Source organism: Salmo trutta, chromosome 36 (assembly GCF_901001165.1).
Source record: "Salmo trutta chromosome 36, fSalTru1.1, whole genome shotgun sequence".
Lineage (NCBI taxonomy): Eukaryota > Metazoa > Chordata > Actinopteri > Salmoniformes > Salmonidae > Salmo > Salmo trutta.
The window spans coordinates 37472267-37493301 of record NC_042992.1 but is presented as its reverse complement, the minus strand read 5'-3'; the positions used below and the strand labels follow the sequence as shown (position 1 = coordinate 37493301).

The 21035-nt window shown below is 42.9% G+C and overlaps 1 pseudogene; it reads left to right on the top strand.

The window, feature by feature from the left end:
* Positions 1 to 204: 204 nt before the first annotated feature.
* Positions 205 to 19838, top strand: LOC115176141 (nurim-like; annotated as a pseudogene).
* The last annotated feature ends 1197 nt before the right edge of the window (positions 19839 to 21035 follow it).

The window sequence follows — 21035 nt, the reverse complement described above, 5'->3', positions numbered from 1 at the left end:
ATGATAAAAAAAAAATATGTAACCAATAGTCGGAAGCCAACTTAAATGTTGCGGACTTTGTTACATTATATTAAAATTACCCATAGAAAATAAATCTCACAAACAATTATTTTAAACATTTAATAAAATAAATACAAAAAAAATGTAGATTGAATAATAATAATAACTTTTTGGGGGTAGGCCTGAGATCAAACTGGATAGGCCATGGCCAGGCGTGGCTACGCCGCTGCTTCGCAGGGCCAGAGTATTGTGGACCTTGAGAAGGCTACTGAATTCAACGCTGGTAGGATCGACGAGTTAGAGAAGCTATGCACATCCTTGCAGGATAGTGTACAGAGGCTTTCTGTGAAAGTAGTCAACCTAGAGGGCCAATCCAGACATCATAACCTTCGCGTTGTTGGTCTGGCAGAGGGGGTGGAGGCTGGCTTTTGCCCCACCAACTTCCTCGCCAAGCTGTTGAGGGATACAATGGGACCGGATGTTTTGGCTTTGGATTCGCAGCTGGACCATGCACATCATGCTCTTGTCCCAGTACCTGGACCGGGTCAACGTCCTCGCCCAGTAATCACCTGTTGTCACAGTTTCAAGACCAAGGATCTTATCCTGCGTGAGGCTCGAATGAGGGGTAACCTGTTACATAAAGGACATCCCTTCTGTGTCTATGAGGATTATGCGCCCGATGTGGCAAAGCATCGCGCCAGCTGCAGAGATGTCATGACCAAACTCTACAAACTCCATCTTCGCCCAGCCTTGCTCTTCCCTGCAAGACTCAGAATTACCCCACCTTCCGGTGAGAAGATTTGGCTCTCCTCGGTTTTGGACACCGAGAAGTTTATCCGGGAATATACACCAATCCCCCATACGGGTTAGAGAGCCTTCTCATTGTGTGTTAGAGTCTGCTCATGGACTCGAATCCATACTATGCCAGAACGGGTGAAACCTTATTAAACTGTTTCAGCAAGGGCTGCCGAGTGAAGTTTTATTGTCGCTTACAAACATGTAAGACGCTGAGCCGACCAATGGAGGGCGGTCAGAGCTCTCATTTAACGTTATTTTCACTGTCATTCCGGCTGGACGACTGATCTGTCGTTGGAGTTCAGAGCGATGCCTGCTTGAGTGGCCTTCTAGGTTTGGTCATTGACACTTTCGGATGGATATACTTATATTCCCCCATTTTTGTTTTGTTTCGTTATTTATTTCTCAATTCTTACATTATTGGCATCAGACACCTGGATAGAAAGTTCTCTTAGCATTTTATTATTTTTATGTATGTGCATATTTTAAGTTAGTATAGATGATTATTTTGGGGTATAAATGTTTGTGTAGATATGTATGTGTGTATACTTGCATGTGTATGTATGTATGTGTGTATATATATATATATATATATATATATATATATATATATATATATTTATATTTATATATATATATATATATATATATTTATTTATTTATTTATTTATTTATTTATTTATTTTAGATTGGGGGGTACATTTAATTTAGCAAAATCCTTGTTCCGATCCCCTAATCCACAATATGTAAATGTACTGCTGTCTATATCGGTTGCTGATGGTTTATGTTTTGTTATGCTTGTCTGAAGAACTGGACCAAGGTGCAGCATGGTAGGCGTACATTTTCTTTATTTTAAATGACACCGGGAAAACAACAAAATACGAAAACGAACGTAAAGCTACATGCAGTGCAGAAAGCAACTACACACAAACAAGATCCCACAATCACAGGTGGGAAAAAGGGCTGCCTAAGTATGATCCCCAATCAGAGACAATGATAAACACCTGCCTCTGATTGGGAACCATACTAGGGCAACAAAGAAATAGAAACATAGATATGCCCACCCAAGTCACACCCTGAACTAACAAAATAGAGAATAAAAAAGGCTCCCTAAGGTCAGGGCATGACATGTTTAGACCGGCGATGCTTAGCAATATAATCTTGCGCTGCTATATCTTGCTTATCTCAGGGATTGACCCAGGATGACACTTAAGTGTGCATTATGTTTAAGTTGCAACTTATTCTGTTTTGGTTTATTAGATGATAAATGAACACTTTATATGCGAGAGCCTCCCCAGTTCATATGTTAGTAGAAGTTCTAGGATAGTGAGAGGTGAACGTATAGTTGGGATTTTATTTTTGTTTTACCTCTTGTTCGAGGTCACGCCATGCATTTTTTGGCATCGGCCAGACAATGTGTTTTTTATTTTTATTTTTATATATTTTTTTCTCTCCTATTTGTGTATGCCTGTTAAAGGTGGGTAGGGGGGAGGGTAAATGTTGGGGAAAGTTTGGGGACAGGGTGGAGAGTAAGGGTGCTTGTCAGGGGGAGGGGTCGGTTAGATACTGCTCGGGTGTAGATGCTACATATGCTGATTGTGATGGTTTGGTGCGCTTTCTTACCTTTTTATTGAGTTACATGTTATGCAGGCCACCATAGAAACTGCAAACGAGAGGAGGGCGGCGCTTACATTTACTTCCTGGAATGTCAAGGGTTTAAACGAACCAATTAAGAGAGGCAAGGTCCTAGCCCACTTGAAAGCACTCTCGTCCGATATTATATTTTTGCAAGAAACCCACCTGAAAAACAATTCTCATAGCAGACTTAAATGTAGGTCGGTGGAGCAAGTGTATCACTCTAACTTCTCCGCCAAAACGAGAGGCACAGCGATTCTGGTACGGAAAGGAATTCCCTTTCTACATAAAACCACTATTGCGGATAAAGAGGGTCGTTATGTGATCGTAATAGGAGAGATCCACTCTACTTCTGTAACTCTACTGAATATCTTTAGGCCAAACATTGATAACCCCTCTTTTTTCAAAAGAGTCCTTGGCCTGATTCCAGATATCTCCCATACTAACCTGGTCATTGGAGGGGACCTTAACTGTGTGCTAGACCAATATTTGGATAGATCCTCTACCCGGCGAACCCCTACCTCCTATTCAAGCGAATTCTTGAATACCTACATAAAAAATTCTAGCTTATTTGATTTATGGAGGATCTCTAACCCTATGGGTAGGGAATACTCCATTTACTCTCATGTTCACAATGTTTATACTCGAATTGACTACTTTTTGGTTGATACGAAATTACTCCCCCATACCTGTAATGTGAGGTATCATGATATTATCCTCTCTGACCACAGTCCACTCACCTTCTCCCTGAGATTGGGTGACATCGTATCAAACGAGAGGGTCTGGAGGTTGAATCCTCAGCCCCTCACAGAACCAACATTCTGTGAACATTTTAAAGACCAAATGACATTTTTCTTTGATACCAACGACAACACAGAGACTTCCCGCATTATTGTGGAAACACTGAAGGCTTATTTGAGAGGCTGTATCTGTCAAGACCGTTGTAGGAGCATTCGGACCAAAGCGCAGCGTTATATCGGTTCGACATATTTTATTACTGAAACTTACCAACAACGAACTGTGACGACAGAGGTGCTACATGCACTCACTCAAAATAAGATCCCACAAAAACCAGTGGGGAAATGGCTGCCTAAATATGATCCCCAATCAGAGACAACAATAAACAGCTGCCTCTAATTGGGAACCATACCAGGCCAACATAGACCTAAAACAACCTAGATAACCAACCCTAGTCACACCCTGACCTAACCAACATAGAGAATAAAAGGTCTGGACTGTCAGGGCGTGACAGTACCCATCCCCAAAGGTGCGGACTCCGGCCGCAAAACCTGACTCTATAGGGGAGGGTCCGGGTGGGCATCTAGCATCGGTGGCGGCTCCGGTGCGGGGCGAAGTACCCACTCCGCTCGTGGATCCGCCAGCATCGGTGGCGGCTCTGGTGCGGGACTTTGGCCCTGCCCAGACCACAGGTTCGGCCATGGAGCCGGGTAGAACACCGGAATTATTCTCTTCCCCCAAAGACATCAATGACAGATTCCGTCAGTTTTACAAGACTCTATATACATCTAAAGCAGATCCTAACCCCTTATATCTCTTGACGCCGAAAAGCCTTTGACTAAGTTGAGTGGTCCTATCTTTTCAAGGTCCTACAGAAATGTAATATTGGAGATGGGTTCATAAATTCGATCCAGCTTTTATATAGGAACCCCTGTGCGAGAATACTCACTAACCAATCATTGTCACCCCGATTTAACCTTTATAGAGGGACAAGGCAGGGTTGTGCACTGTCGCCTATGCTCTTTGCTCTAATTATTGAACATCTCGCTCAGGCGATCAGATCTCATGCAGCAATACACGGCTATAATACTAAAGATACTCTAAATAAGATTTCTCTATACGCAGATGACATTCTCCTCTATGTAACAGAACCCCAATCTAGTATTCCAGTTATTCTTGATTTGATTAATTTGTTTGGTACCTTCTCGGGATACAGAATAAATTGGAACGAGCGAATTAATGCCCATACGGTTGCAAAACACCTCTTGGTTAGTTATCTTCTGAAAAATGTACCTACCTAGGAATTGTAGTTACCAAACAATACTCCTCACTATTAAAAGAGAATATCCCCTCTCTGATGCCAAAACTCAAGGCAAACATATCATTTTGGAGAACTCTCCCAATTTCTCTGCTCAGAAGAATTAATGCCATTAAAATGGTCTTCCTCCCACAACTGCTCTACCTATTCCAGAACATCCCAGTATCCATACCTAAGTCACTTCATAAACAACTGGACTCAATTATCAATCCATTCATCTGAGATTATAAAACACACAGGATAGGTAAAAAAAACACCTCTGTAAGTCCAAGATGGAAGGAGGATTGTCTCTCCCATATTTCATATTTTACTATTGGGCCGCTAACCTTCACGCTGTTACGTTTTTGCTGGATGATGCACTTCCGTCATCCAGCTGGCTTAGTATGGAGCGTGAGGAGTGTCACCCCTTCTCTATTGGTGCTGTGATTTTGTCGCCTGTCAATATGGAGATGTCACTTTATCGTAACAATCCTATTATACATAGCACAGTCCGTATCTGGAAGCAATTAAAGTCTACTTTGACCTTAGACCAATATCATTCATGCTCCCTGTTGCCAGGAATCCCTCCTTTGCCCCCTCTAACCTTGATAACACCTTTGAGCAATGGGGAGAGCTAGGGATCAATACCATAGAGGATCTATATATAGAAGGGACCTTTGCCTCCTTTGAGTTGCTGAGGGAAACTTATAATCTTCCCAGAATTAACTTTTTCAGATACCTACAGATTAGAGACTATGAAAATACCTTCCGACATTTGGGAACGCTAAACCTTCCATGTTTGACGGATGCATAAAAAGATGCCCCACCTCAGACAAACTGATATCTTGTCTATATGATGCTTTTCAATCTGTTAGCACACCTTCTACAGACGCCATTAAGGTAAAATGGGAGGAAGAACTAGGGACTGCCATTACTGTGGCAGACTGGGAAGATAGCTTGGAGTATATCCACACCAGCTCCAATAACTCCAGACATCGTCTCATACAATTCAAGGTATTACACAGATTACACTACTCCAAAATTAAGGTGCATAGGATATTTCCTGATAACATCCCCTATGTGTGATTAATGTCATGTTGCGCAGGGTACACTATTCCACTGCTTTGCCCTATGCTCTAACTTGTATGGTTATTGGTGTGGAATTTGTAAGATCCTCTCTCAAGTTCTGGAGACTTGACCCAGACACGCTTCTGATAATCCTGGGAGTGTCTGATTCCCTAAATGGATTAACCAACCCCCAAAACAACTCATCTCTTACAGACTAATTTCGGCAAAAAAATGTATCTTATTAGTAGAGAGAATGATGTATTTCAGTTTTTATTTCTTTCATCACATTCCAAGTGGGTCAGAAGTTTACATACACTCAATTAGTATTTGGTAGCATTGCCTTTAAATTGTTTAACTTGGGTCAAACGTTTCGGGTAGCCTTCCACAAGCTTCCCACAATAAATTGGGTGAATTTTGGCCCATTCCTCCTGACAGAGCTAGTGTAACTGAGTCAGGTTTGTAGGCCTCCTTGTTCGCTCACGCTTTTTCAGTTCTGCTCACAAATTTTCTATAGGATTGAGGTCAGGGCTTTGTGATGGCCACTCCAATACCTTGACTTTGTTGTCCTTAAGCCATTTTGCCACAACTTTGGAAGTATGCTTGGGGTCATTGTCCATTTGGAAGACTCATTTGCGACCAAGCTTTAACTTCCTGACTGATGTCTTGAGATGTTGCATAATTTCCACATAATTTCCCTTCCTCATGATGCCATCTATTTAGTGAAGTGTACCAGTCCCTCCTGCAGCAAAGCACCCACACAACATAATGCTGCCACCCCCATGCTTCACGGTTGGAATGGTGTTCTTCGGCTTGCAAGCCTCCCCCTTTTTCCTCCAAACATAATGATGGTCATTATGGCCAAACAGTTCTATTGTTGTTTCATCAGACCAGAGGACATTTCTCCAAAAAATACGATCTTTGTCCCCATGTGCAGTTGCAAACCGTAGTCTGGCTTTTTTATGGCGGTTTTGGAGCAGTGGCTTCTTCCTTGCTGAGCGGCCTTTCAGGTTATGTTATCATGAACGTGGAACCTTCAGGCATTTGAAAATTGCTTCCAAGGAGGAACCAGACTTGTGGAGGTGTACAATTTTTTTCTGAGGTCTTGGCTTATTTCTTTTCATTTTCCCATGACATCAAGCAATGAGGCACTGGGTTTGAAGGTAGGCCTTGAAATACATCCACAGGTAAGCTTCCAATTGACTCAAATTATGTCAATTAGCCTATCAGAAGCTTCTAAAGCCATGACATCATTTTCTGGAATTTTCCAAGCTGTTTAAAGGCACAGTCAACTTACTGTATGTAAACTTCTGACCCAATGGAATTGTGATACAGTGGATTATTAGTGAAATAATCTGTCTGTAAATAATTGTTGGAAAAATTACTTCTGTCATGCACAAAGGAGATGTCCTAACTGACTTGCCAAAACTATAGTTTGTTAACAAGACATTTGTGGAGTGGTTGAAAAACGAGTTTTAATGACTCCAACCAACGTGTATGTAAACTTCTGACTTCATACTGTATTTTCTGAACAATAAATGATCAACATTTGATCAAATCTGGCAGCCTTTCCTCTCTTACTTGGACCAGTCGGCGCTGTGAATTTGTACATTCTAACGCACTCTCAATTGTAATATTTTTGTCTACCTTTGGGCGGCATTTGCTGGGGGGGGGGGGGGGGTGACAACATCTGCCCACTTTCTTTCTGCCTGTCCTTGTTCTGTATGTCATTTTGTATTGTTTACTTTGTACCTACCTTGTGTGTGTTCAATAAAAAATATTGGAACGTAAAAACCATCAAGCGCTAGGATGAAACTGGCTCTCATGAGGACCACCACATGAAAGGAAGACCCAGAGTTACCAGCATCAGAAATTGCAGCACGAATAAATGCTTCACGGAGTTCTAGTAACAGACAAATCTCAACATCAACTGTTCAGAGGAGACTGTGAATCAGTCCTTCATGGTAAAATTTCTGCAAAGAAACCACTACTAAAGGACACTAATAAGAAGAAGAGACTTGCATGGGCCAAGAGACATGAGCAATGGACATTAGATGACCGGTGGAAATCTGTCCTTTGGCCTGATGAGTCCAAATTTGAGATTTTTGGTTCCAACCGCAGTGTCATTGTGAGACGCAGAATAGGTGAATGGATTATCTCTACATGTGTGGTTCCCACCGTGAAGCATGGAGGAGGAGGTGTGGGGGTGCTTTGCTACTGACACTGTGATTTATTTAGAACTTTAAAGAATCTCAAATATAAAATATATATTTGATTTGTTGAACACTTTTTTGGTTACTATATGATTCCATATGTGTTATTTCACATATGGAATAGTGAAGACATATTGTTTATGTCTTCACTATTACTCTACAATGTAGAAAATAGTAAAAATAAAGAAAAACCCTTGAATTAGTAGGAGTGTCCAAACTTTAGACTGCTTGTGTACTTTTCAACCAGTGGAAGCTGATGAGGTGAGGACGGCTCATAATAACGCAATGGCATCATACCATGTGTTTGATGTATTTGATACCATTCCACATATTATACTCCGGCAATTACCACGAGCCCGTCCTCCCCAATTAAGATGCCACCAACCTCAGGTGTTTGCAAATACTTAGCATGTTAGCTAACCCTTCCCGTAACCCTTCAACCTAACCCTAACCTTAACCCGTAGTCTAGCTAACTTTCATCACGTAGCTAACTTTAGCCACTACAAATTGGAATTCATAACGTATTATATTGCAAATTCGTATCATTAACTAGTAACATATCATATGAAATGGATGATGCACATCGACAAATTAATACATACCATGCCAAACGTAACATATCGTACTACACTGAACAAAAACATAAACGCAACATGTAAAGTGTCCCATGTTTCATGAGCTGAAATGAAATATCCCAAAATGGTCCATACACACAAAAAGCTTTTTTCTCTCAATTTTTGTGGACACATTTGTTTACATTCCTGTTTGTGAGCATTATCTTTGCCAAGATAATCCATCCACCTGACAGGTGTGGCAAATGAAGAAGCTGATTAAACAGCATGATCATTATACAGATGCGCCTTGTGCTGGGGACAATAAAAGGCCATTCTAAAATGTGCAGTTTTGTCACACAACACAATGCCACAGATGTCTTAAGTTTTGAGGGAGCATGCAATTGGCATGCTGACTGCAGGAACGTCCATCAGAGCTGTTGCCTGAGAATGCAATGTTCATTTCTGTACCATAAGCCGCCTCCTACGTCATTTTTGAGAATTTGGCAGTACATCCAACCTGTTTTACAACCGTATGGCGTCGTGTGAGCGAGCGGTTTGCTGATGTTCACATTGTGAACAGAGTGCCCCATGGTGGCGGTGGGGTTACGGTATGAGCAGGCATAAACTACAGACAATGAACACAATTGCATTTTATCAATGGCAATTTGAATGCACAGAGATACCATGACGAGATCCTGAGGCCCATTGTCGTGCCGTTCATCCGCCACCATCACCTGATGTTTCAGCATGATAATGTCACAAGGATCTGTGTACACAATTCCTGCAAGCTGAAACAGTCCCAGTTCTTCCATGCCCTGCATACTCACCAGACATGTCACCCATTGAGCATGTTTGGGATGCTCTGGATCAACGTGTACAACAGCGTGTTTCAGTTCCCGCCAATATCCAATACCTTCGCACAGCCATTGAAGAGGAGTGGGACAACATTCCACAGGCCACAATCACCAGCCTGATCAACTCTATGCAAAGGGGATGTGTCACGCTGCATGAGTCAAATGGTGGTCACACCAGATACTGACTCGTTTTCTGATCCACGGCCCTACTATATTCCCAGTCATGTGAAAAATCCATAGATTAGAGCCTAATGAATTTATTTCACTTGACTGAAAAATCTTTGAAATTGTTGCATGTTGCGTTTATACTTTTGTTCAGTCTAATTTGAGTGTACCAGAATGTTGTTTACAACGTAAGTCCAGGTTGTTGAGCTGAGCTGATACGTTGATGGAACCTTATCTGACGTGACACCCCTCTCTCTGTTTTGGCTTTATTGATGCCCTACATTAATTATAGTATTTCATTAGTTGTGACAAGACTGCATTTTTAAAGAAAGTCTGTGTGGCTGTGTCAGTTAAATTATATTCTGAAGCATTACAGTAATAATGTGAAGATAGAAACCCTAGAAAGGCCACACGAGGACAGCAACACACAAGTAATCGTCACTAATTAAAGTGTTTCCAGATTTCTATTAAATATGACCTATAATTACTTAGAATATGAGTGAAATAGTTTTCTTTCCAAAAAAGTGTAATTAAGCATATTAAAAAGCAGCTTGTCTGTGTTGGAAGGGTGTGTGCGTATACAGGTCATTAAAAATATGAATGCGGGTAGTAGACTGCTGTTTGGCCAGCTCATCTTCCTCTAGACTGCTGATTGGCCAGATCATCCTCCTCTGGAGTATTACATCATGCTCTATGAGGAAAAAGCAATACTTTTTTTAACTGTCTGTTTGAGATACAAGTTTGAGGTAGAGTTTTTTTCTCAATTGTATGCTTTGGTCACAAATACAAGTATAGCACGAGCCAACAACACTAACAAGGCTAACATAAAATTAACTTTTAAAAGTGTGATTTTCACTGAAAAGTTACTTTAAATGAACAGACTATCAAAACTTCACATGTATTAAAGCATGAAACACACTGAGAATCTCACAGCCAATAGACTGCCAATAGGTACTTATCACAGTGGGAGGCTGTTCCTTCTCTTGCTAGAACAAAAGTGGTACCTGCTGCATGAGGTGTGTCAACCCGGTAGCAACAAACCTACCAATTGGGGACAAGAACTGTGACTTGCTTTACTCTCCGGAGAAGGGTGCCTTTGAAAGGAGTGATAACTGGAGTGGCGTTACGTGTTGAGGATGGCCAACTGTAGTTGTGTGATACCCGTCGTTTGGTGCAACGCAGACCCAGTGAAGAGCGTGGTGAAACAGAGAAGACACTGTCTGTACTACTGAGTTTTGATGTAGCATTTTTACTAGATACAGTCAAGTTAGGGTGTCAGTTATCCCATGACATCTTTTGTCCTGAACCCATTACGGTGTTTTAGGTGTCAAGCTTATGGTCATGTGGCAGCAGTGTGTACGAGGGAGATTCCTAGATGTGAGAAATGTGCAGGAGGACATGACACCAAGGAATGTGTAGTATCTGTGTAAAAGGTTGTGTGTGTAAACTGTAGGGGTACGCATGTTGCTGGAGATGAGAGGTGTCCGGTGAGAGAAAGGCATCAGGGCTTTTGGTGTTCGTGGCCATGGTTGTCAACTGTACCGCAGGAATGAAACGTAAATCACAGAGGATAGATGTTGTGGTGGCAGCTGCAGAGAAGTACTTGGGTGTATGAGATTTTACTGCAGAAGAGTTAGAAGGTGTTTTGAACGATAGTGTCCTGTCCTCCCAGGCTGCTGGCCTGGTTTAGGATCTGATAGGGCCAAAGTAGTGGAATAGTGATGAGATGTTAATGGGTATAGGGTTAGTTGGTAGGGCATTTTTTCCCCCATACTACAGAATAGTAAACTAATACACAGCCAATACAGTAGGTGACGGCATGCACCTGTAACATTTGTTTGCGGACCGCCATATTACCAAAGAAGAATGCATCCACGGATGAGCCAGTCACACTTAATATGCAATGTAGGCTATGGGATGGTATATAGCTAAGTACTTCCTCCAAGATAAGTATCCACTGTGTAGCTAGTATTGTCATTGTAATTAAATCCCAATGGATTAGCTAGTTTCCATGAAATAGCTGCCGAGTTAGTGCAGTGTCCTTAAATTGTGCTAGCTAGCGAATATGCTAACAGACACTAGCTAGCTAAACATTTGGCTATGGGCTGGCACTGGCGGGATTATGGAGATTGAATTAAAGCATTTCTTCGTCATCTTGCTAGGTAGTTATCTAGCGGTGGCCATCTGGCTAGTATCAACAAAGATTTGTATAACTAACTCAAGATAGACCAGAGCATGTAATTTCCAATGGGTGCAAATGAATCACAGTGGACAGAACAAGCAAGGTCAATGAGGTGGGCAGAGCCAAGCACAAGCTAGAGAGATCCTATTGGCGTGGTCTAGCATGTATTTGCATATTTCCGTTAGGGAACGCCTACTATGTTAAGCGTGTGTGCAATAACTCAATACGCCCTTGCACTCCCTCTAAATAATTTTTTGAAACTTTGGCAAAGAGTATAGTCTACATACTTAGTCCACTCTGTTTGTAATAGATTGTAGTTTTGGAAACAAAAAACTGTATTGAGATCAAATTTTTCATCGATGAGAAAATTTGCAGAATGTCGGCCAAAATCCATCTCGCTCCATCTTCTCCCACTGCCGGCCACTAGGCTTCCTCTTGTCACTATATTTGGTAGTGAGTGGAAACACCAACTGGATGCTTCACATTTATATATCCGGTGAAAAATCTTGCTCATTGTTCCATCTGTGGTATCAACAAAGGTTTTCTACAAAACAACAACATTAGTGCATACAGCTTGGATTCTAGACCCTGAGCAATACGCACAAATATGCATTGTCAAACAACTGAGATTGAGATTTGAGTCTGTATGTTGGCCGCAGCCTCTCTATGTTAGTGATGACTGTTTAACAGTCTGATGGCCTTGAGATAGAAGCTGTTTTTCAGTCTCTCGGTCCCAGCTTTGATGCACCTGTACTGACCTCGCCTTCTGGATGATAGCGGGGTGAACAGGCAGTGGCTCAGGTGGTTGTTGTCCTTCATGATCTTTTTGGCCTTGCTGTGACATCGGGTGCTGTAGGTGTCCTGGAGGGCAGGTAGCTTGCCCCTGGTGATGCGTTGTGCAGACTGCACTACCCTCTGGAGAGCCTTGCGGTTGAGGGCGGTGCAGTTGCCGTACCAGGCGGTGATACAGCCCGACAGGATGCTCTCGATTGTGCATCTTTAAAAGTTTGAGTGTTTTAGGTGACAAGCCAAATTTCTTCAGCCTCCTGAGGTTGAAGAGGCGCTGTTGTGTCTTCTCCACGGTGTCTGTGTGGGTGGACCATTTCAGTTTGTCCGTGATGTGTATGCCAAGGAACTTTTAAAAAATGTACACTTCTCCACTACTGTTCTGTCGATGTGGATGGGGGCGGTGCTCCCTTTGCTGTTTCCTGAAGTCCACGATCATCTCCTTTGTTTTGTTGACGTTGAGTGAGAGGTTATTTTCCTGACACCACACTCCGAGGGCCCAGTCCCTCCTTGTAGGCCGTCTCGTCATTGTTGGTAATCAAGCCTACCACTATTGTGTCGTCTGCAAACATGATGATTGAGTTAGAGGCGTGCATGGCCACGCAGTCATGGGTGAGTAGGGAGTACAGGAGAGGGCTGAGAGCGCACCCTTGAGGGGCCTCAGTGTTGAGGATCAGCGGAGTGGAGATGTTGTTTCCTACCTTCACCACCTGGGGACGGCCCATCAGAAAGTCCAGGATCCAGTTGTACAGGGCGGGGTCGAGACCCAGGGTCTCAAGCTTAATGATGAGTTTGGAGGGTACTATGGTGTTGAATGCTGAGCTGTAATCAATTAACAGCATTCTTACATAGGTATTCCTCTTGTCCAGATGGGATAGGCCAGTGTGCAGTGTGATGGCGATTGTATCATCTGTGGACCTATTGGGGCGGTAAGCAAATTTGAGTGGGTCTAGGGTATCAGGTAGGGTGGAGGTGATATGATCCTTGACTAGTCTCTCAAAGCATTTCATGATGACAGAAGTGAGCACTACTGGATGATAGTCATTTAGTTCAGTTACCTTAGCTTTCTTGGGAACAGGAATAATGGTGGCCATCTTGAAGCATGTGTGGACAACAGACAGGGACAGGGATTGATTGAATATGTCTAAACACACCAGCCAGCTGGTCTGCGCATGCTCTGAGGACGCGGCTAGGGATGCCATATGGGCCGGCAGCCTTGCGAGGGTTAACATGTTTAAATGTTTTACACACGTTGGCCACGGAGAAGGAGAGCCCACAGGCTTTGGTAGCGGGTCGTGTCAGTGGCACTGTATTGTCCTCAACGCGAGCAAAGAAGTTGTTAAATTTGTCTGGGAGCAAGTTTTCAATGTTCGCGACAGGGCTGGTTTTCTTTTTGCAATCCGTGACTGTCTGTAGACTCTGCCACATACGTCTCGTGTTTGAGCCTTTGAATTGCGACTCTACTTTGTCTCTATACTGACGCTTTGCTTGTTTGGTTGTCTTGCAGAGGGAATAACTACACTGTTTGTATTCGGTCATGTTTCTAGTCTCCTTGCCATGATTAAAAGCGGTGGTTCGCGCTTTCAGTTTTGCACGAATGCTGCCATCAATCCATGGTTTCTGGTTAGAGAATGTTTTAATAGTCACAGGGGGTACAACATCTCCGATGCACTTGCTAATAAACTCACTGAGTCAGTGTATACGTCAATGTTGTTGTCTGAGGCTAACATATCCCAATCCATGTGATGGAAGCAATTTTGAAGCGTGGAATCCGATTGGTCAGACCAGCTTTGGATAGACCTGAGCTCGGACGTTTCCTGTTTTAGTTTCTGCCTATAGGCGAGGAGCAACAAAATGGAGTCATGGTCAGATTTGCCGAAGGGAGGGAGTGGAAGGGCCTTGTATGTGTCACGGAAGTTAGAGTAGCAATGGTCGAGAACACTACCAGATCTTGTCGCGCATTCGATATGCTGGTCAATTTTAGGTAGCCTTGTTTTCAGATTAGCTTTGTTAAAATCCCAAGATACAATAAATGCAGCCTCAGGATATATGGTTTCCTGTTTACATAGAGTCCAGTGAAGTTCTTTCAGGGCCGACGAGGTATCTGCTTGGGGGGGTGTCTATAATCGAAGAGAATTCTCTTGGGAGATAATGCGGTTCGGCATTTGATTGTAAAGAATTCTAGGTCAGGCGAACAAAAGGACTTGAGTTCCTGTATGTTATGATTGCACCATGAGTTGTTAATCATAATGCATACACCCCCGCCCTTCATACCAGAGAGATGTTTGTTTCTGTCGGCGCAATGCATGAAGAACCCAGGTGGCTGTACCGACTCTGACAACATATCCCGAGTGAGCCATGTTTCCATCCATGAAACAGAGAATGTTACAATCTCTAATGTCTCTCTGGAAGGCAACTCATGCCCTAATTTAGTCCACCTTGTCTAGAGATTGGACAATGGCGAGTAATAAGCTCAGAAGCGGTGGATGGTGTACTCGCCTTCTAAGTCTGACCATTAGGCCGCTCTGTCTGCCTCTCCTGTGGTGATGATGTTTTGGGTCTGCCTCTGGGATTAGATCCCATGTCCAGGGTGGTCCGAACAAAGGATCCGCTTCGGGAAAGTCGTATTACTGGTCGTAATGTTGGTAAGATGACGTAGCATTTATATCCAATAGTTCTTCCCAGCTGTATGTAATAACACTTGAGATTTTCTGGGCTAACAATGTAATAAATACATTAAAAAAATAATTACTGCATAGTTTCCTAAGGACCTGAAGTGAGGCGACCATCTCTGTCGGCGCCATCTTGTTCGTTTCATTTGTAACGGAACTGAGAGTCATGATCAACAGCTATCTCAGGAGAATCAAAGAGTTGGAATACAAACTAAATATACAAGGAGCTCCAAAAGTATTGGGATCGTCAAAATGTTTGGTTGTTGTTTTGGCTCTGTACTCCACTTCGGATTTGAAATTATGTATGAGGTTAAAGTGCAGACTGTCAGCTTAATTTGAGGATATTTTCATACATGTCGGGTCAACCGTTTAGAAAGTACATCACTTTTTGTACATAGTCCCCCCCATTTTAGTGGACCACAATTATTGCGACAAATTCACGTGTTTTAAAGTAGTCAAAAGTTTAGTATTTTGTCCCATATTCCTAGCACGCAAAGATTAATGCACTTTGTTCTCTCTTTACTCTGCCTCTTTGTGCAGGCTGCTTCCTCCTTTATCCCCAAGCACTCCCTGGCTTAACAACCCACAGCCTCTCCTCGTTGGGGCAGGAAGTCCATATAAGGCTCGGGGTGGAGCCAGCAGGCTGCAAGATATCTCACTTCAATAACCACTCCCCTCACCTCTCCCTGCCGTCTGCCAAAGTGCCCAATAGAAATGATTGTTAAATAATGTATTATGTCATTTTGGAGTCACTTATTGTTCAGTTCAGCCTTTACAAGAAGCAGACCTTGGGTGGTTGAAAAGGCACTGTGGTATGCTGGGTATTTGATCACATCAATGAAGACTGATGCAAAAAAACATGCTGCCCATCAGATTACTTTCAAGGAATACCTGGAGGTCCCACCCCACCAACCAGCATCCAGTCCAAATCTCTACCCGCATCAGTCCTCTGCTCCTGTATGGGCTACTCCACCATCAGCTTGGCTTCTGTCTGTGGCCTTGACACCTGTGTCCGGCTGGACCTCTGTCCGTGCCCTCGACACCCGTTCCCGGCTGGGTCTCTGTCTGTGATCTCTACACCTGTGCCCGGCTGAGCCTCTGTTCATGATTTCCACACCTGTGCCCGGCTGGGCCTCTGTCTTTGAACTCCACACCTATGCTCGGCTGTCTGTCAGTCATCCCCGTCCTCTGCTCCTTACGCCTGGCCTTTCTGATGGTGCAAGCGATCAGTTGCTCTCCATTTTCAGTTAATTATATATAATTGTAATCATTTGTGTTCAATTGTTGGTCCCTCTGTGGTGTTTATTTAACTGTATATACCGCATCATACTCAAAAGTATTCTCCCCTTCCTCTTAATTCACACTGGGCACAAAAGCGTTTAGCTGAATTGTGCAGTCGGGCATGAGACTTAATCTCAGGGTTGTTGATTCGAGCCCCACGATGGGCGATACATTTTTTTGATCTAATACAGTTTAACCATCCAATAACAAAGACTGGTTTAATAATTATAATTATAGACCTAAACAAATTTAGCTGAACAAGGCCCGGTCTCCCAAAACCATCGTAGTTGTGATGAATTTAGCCTGAAGATGCTTTTGGGAAACCGGGCCCAGACTAGTACCCAGGCTAACAATGTCACTTCAACAATGGGAATTCATCGTTATACTTTACTCCAAGAATTTGCTGTTTTCTTGCACTGATAATCAGTACTTAACCTACCACACCATGTCCTTATCATATCCCTCTCTCCATATTTCTACACTTTATACACAGTGCCTTCAGAAAGTATTCAGACCCCTTGACCTTTTTCAAAATGTTGTTACGTTACAGCCTTATTCTAAAACGGATCGTCTTTTTTCCCCTCATCAGTCTACACACAATACCCTTTACTCGGTACTTTGTTGAAGCACCTTTGGCAGCGATTACAGCCTTGAGTCTTCTTGGTTATGATGCTACAAGCTTGGCACACCTGTATTTGGTGAGTTTCTCACATTCTTCTCTGCAGATCCTCTCAAGCTCTGTCAGGTTGGATGGAGAGTTTCGCTGCACAGCTATTTTCAGGTCTCTCCAGAAAATGTTAGATCGGGTTCAAGTCCGGGCTCTGGCTGGGCCACCCAAGGACATTCAGAGACTTGTCCCGAAGCCACTCCTGCGTTTTCTTGGCTGTGTGCTTAGGGTCGTTGTCCTGTTGGAAGTTGAACCTTCGCCCCCAGTCTGAGGTCCTGAGTGCTCTGGAGAAGGTTATCAAGAATCTCTCTGTACTTAATGTAACAAAATGTGGGGAAAAGGAAGGGGTCTGAATACTTTCCGAATGTAGATTATGTACCATGGTCTGTAGCCTTGCGGGACAGCTCTGTTCTCAAGTCTGTGGTTGTGGATCTAGGGCTTCTGGCTCTTTTAACTGTCCAGCACAACCTATTGACCTGGGCTATTGTCAAGCAGGCCTGTCAGTCTGTCCTGGGGGTACTGAACCTGGCCATGTACTGCTCCACCGCTCCTCTGGCTCTCCAGGTAACAGACACACACACTTATAAAATGTTATAGTCTTCAAAAATGGGCAATTATGAGAGACAATTTTACATTTGAACACCCCTTTTGCTGTCCTAATTCACTGTCTTGTGTTGTTCGTGTTCTAGATATTGATGCATTACTGGCAGCCTGTGACGGAGGCTCCCTGTCTGGGGTCAATAAATAATGACCCATGGAATACCTGGTTTACCCTGCTCTGTTTCACCCTGCACTTCCTCTGCTGGTCCATCATCTGCAGTATACCGCTGATCTTTGACTATCCTGAACTACTGGGCATTGTTGGGGAAGGTTCCTTGTTCCCTGACTTGTCTCTTATCTATTTACTCCCCTGCAGGGGTCTGTGTCTATGTATCTCTTTTAGCCTTGAGGTGTTTTCTCACAGACACCCTGTTTTGACTGCAATGGCTCACACATCTGCTCAGACCGTTTCTTATAAGAGGCAGAAACTAGAAAAGAGCTGTGGAACAATGTTAAACCTTATAATGCATATATTGCTAATCTGTGGTTCAGGACCCTATAAATGTAGTGGGGGAGGGTCTTATAGCCCTTCCCCTTCTATTATACAACATAAGCATAATACATTATTATAATAGATCAATCATTTGGTGCTGCTCCTATCATGACCCCAAGGTGACCCCCATCAGCATCAAGCAGGTAAAGAAAACCCATGCAGATGTAACAGAGTGAGGTCACATGTGCTTGCGATCAGAGGACCACACATTTGAGGCCAGTAAGGGGACAGTGGAGGAAGTGATACTGTTCACAATGACACTGGTTACACCAAAGCATTTTCATGCATAACATTTTATCATTGTCCCTCTCCCACGCTCTTATAAAATTCCATATACTGCTATAATTAGGCATACAATGCATCTCTCTGTCACGTCCTGACCAGCAGATGGAGCTATTGTTTTAGTTTTGGGGTCAGGACGTGGCAGTTTTGTGTATGGGAATGTTTGTATTGTTGATTGGGACTTCCAATTGAAGGCAGGTGTGTTGAGTTGCCTTTGATTGGAAGTCCTATATAGGTGTGTGTGTTTTTCTTTGGGGTTGTGGGTGGTTGTTTTGCACTGCGTTTGTTAGCCTGCAAACTGTTGCTGTCGTGTTATTGTTTCCTGTGGATGTTTTACTCCTTTTTTGGGTAATTAAATATGAGTATTCACATACCTGCTGCGCCTTGGTTCATTTCTGAAGACAGCCGTTACACTCTCTTTGATGTGATACCAAAGCTGGAATTACCCTAATGAAATGATTCATTCGTCAGCAATATAATGATTGCGAATATCCTTCTAATGAAATATAACTGTTTAATATCTGCTATAAGTTATTTTTCCCTTTCTCCTGTCTCCCGCTATCCTCTCTCTTACATCCCTCCATCTCCTCAGGTTTATTATGAGTGCCTTGGTATGGGAGACCTTCTGGCTCAGTGTCTCTTCGTCCACCTGGGTCACCTGTGGCTCCTCCCTGCCCCTGAACAGGCTGCTGCTGGCGGGGAGTCTGTCGGCCAACCTGGCCCTGGCTCACTCCCTAGATCCGCAGGACAGTGCCTACTTCAGTTTCCAGCTGCACAGAACTGCGGTTATTCTCTCTGCCACATGGGGGTGCTGCTCAGGACAATAACAACCACAAGCAAGAGTGAATTAAAGTCATGGCTTGTTGGTCAAAGCATATGAGGAAATGAATGTGGTTTTTGTCTAAACGCAGGCTTAGGAGATATTATATGTTTTGTACTGTGAGATCATTTATCAGCTAATGTCACCTTTTGTGACATTGTTTAAGCATTTATGTACTCAAGACAAGCATAAAAAGCACATGAAGCCTAAATTCCAATTACAAATGTTCCTCATTGAAAAGCATTGGAAGAGTTTGAATTTCATTGTACTTCCTGAATTGACTGGAATTTCAATAGCATTGACCCCAACCCTGATTATCTCAGAACAAAACGTATACGATCTGTGTTAACCTGACCCTATTTTCGACGTTTATCCCAAAACCCCCATTCTTTCCCCATTATTTACCCCCCATGGGAATGCTGAACGAACCAGAGGTAACTCAAGTCCGGTTTTTAGGACTACAAGCTGGCGAGCTCTATTACTACACACACATGAATGGGGTTGGATGGGAAGTTTGTGTCTGCATACAGCAATTGACAAAAGTAGACATTGCAGTTGTTTGTGAACTTCACTTGGTAGGGGTAACACTGTGTTGATTTTAGAAAATGATCAGATTCACAACATCTGTAAATATAGCTTTTAACATGTTTTTTTTACATTTATTTATCCAAGAGTATATTTTACATCGCCTATGAACATAATGTGACATTTCACATTCCACCAACAAGTGCCAACTGCTGTTCCACACGGTATTTTTGTGTGCGAATTTGATTGTCAGTGCTGCATTCTGCTGTTGTCTTTCGTTTTGTTGTTTTTGTCCAATTCTTTTGCTATGTCCCCCCCCCCACACACATTCTGTCACATTTTGAATGTCTTTGTCTTATCCTTTTCTCTCCATCATCCTTGTTTTATTGCGCCGTGCCCTTGATATATCCTTTGTGTTGCAGTAATTGCTGCAGTAAATCAATGTAAGAGGACTTGAATAGCTGAATTCATTCCAGGGGATTCATTGTATTGTGTACATGGATGATCGAAAGGACAAGTTATTCATTGTTTCGTTATTTTATATAGATTGAATTGCAATAACAAAACAAACATGGATACATTTAAGATCTTGCACTGGAACAAATGATAAGCAACTACAACACAATGTCAATAAATGCAGGCAGTAATACATTTCAAATCAAATCAAATGTCATTTGTCACATGCGCCGAATACAACAGGTGAAGAAGACCTTACAGTGAAATGCTTACTTACAATCCCTTAACAAACAATGCAGTTAAGAAAAATCCCCCCCAAAATAAGAAATAAAGTAACAAATAATTAAAGTCCAGCAGTAACTAGCGAGGCAATATACAGGGGGTACCGGTACAGAGTCAATGTGCGGGGGCGTTGTACATTTACTTTTTTGAGTTAATTTAACTTTAATTTAGGCTCTTACCATTGATGTAGTCTAGGCTATTCTCTTATGCATGATTTCTCAACTGTCTGATCTGGGCTAACTACTGTAGCTGAGCCTGCAGATTAGGTTACATAACAGACTGATTGATTTCCTGAGCATGTATCCTAGTGTACGCCACTTTGATGTTATCCAGAATTTATGATTAATTCCACCCGGGACGACGGGTTGAAGCTTTTCACATCACATCGGGTAACTCTCATCACCTCAACCCTGACTGTCAGCATCACGGTCTGACTGCGGTGACCCCCTTCTCTCCTTATTTCCTCTCTCTCTCTCTCTTCCAATTAGTGGGACGTAGGGATGAGGGGTGGGTGACCGGCAGACGGGAGTCTTCTTTAAACGCCTTTTCTTAGGTCGGCCAATATGGTGTGTGCCACTTACTCCTCTGACGGAATTTAATGTAATTAGCGGATTACAGTTGTCGGACAGCACTGCAGCCGGGGAATATTTACTACCAATGGAGGTGTTTTAAG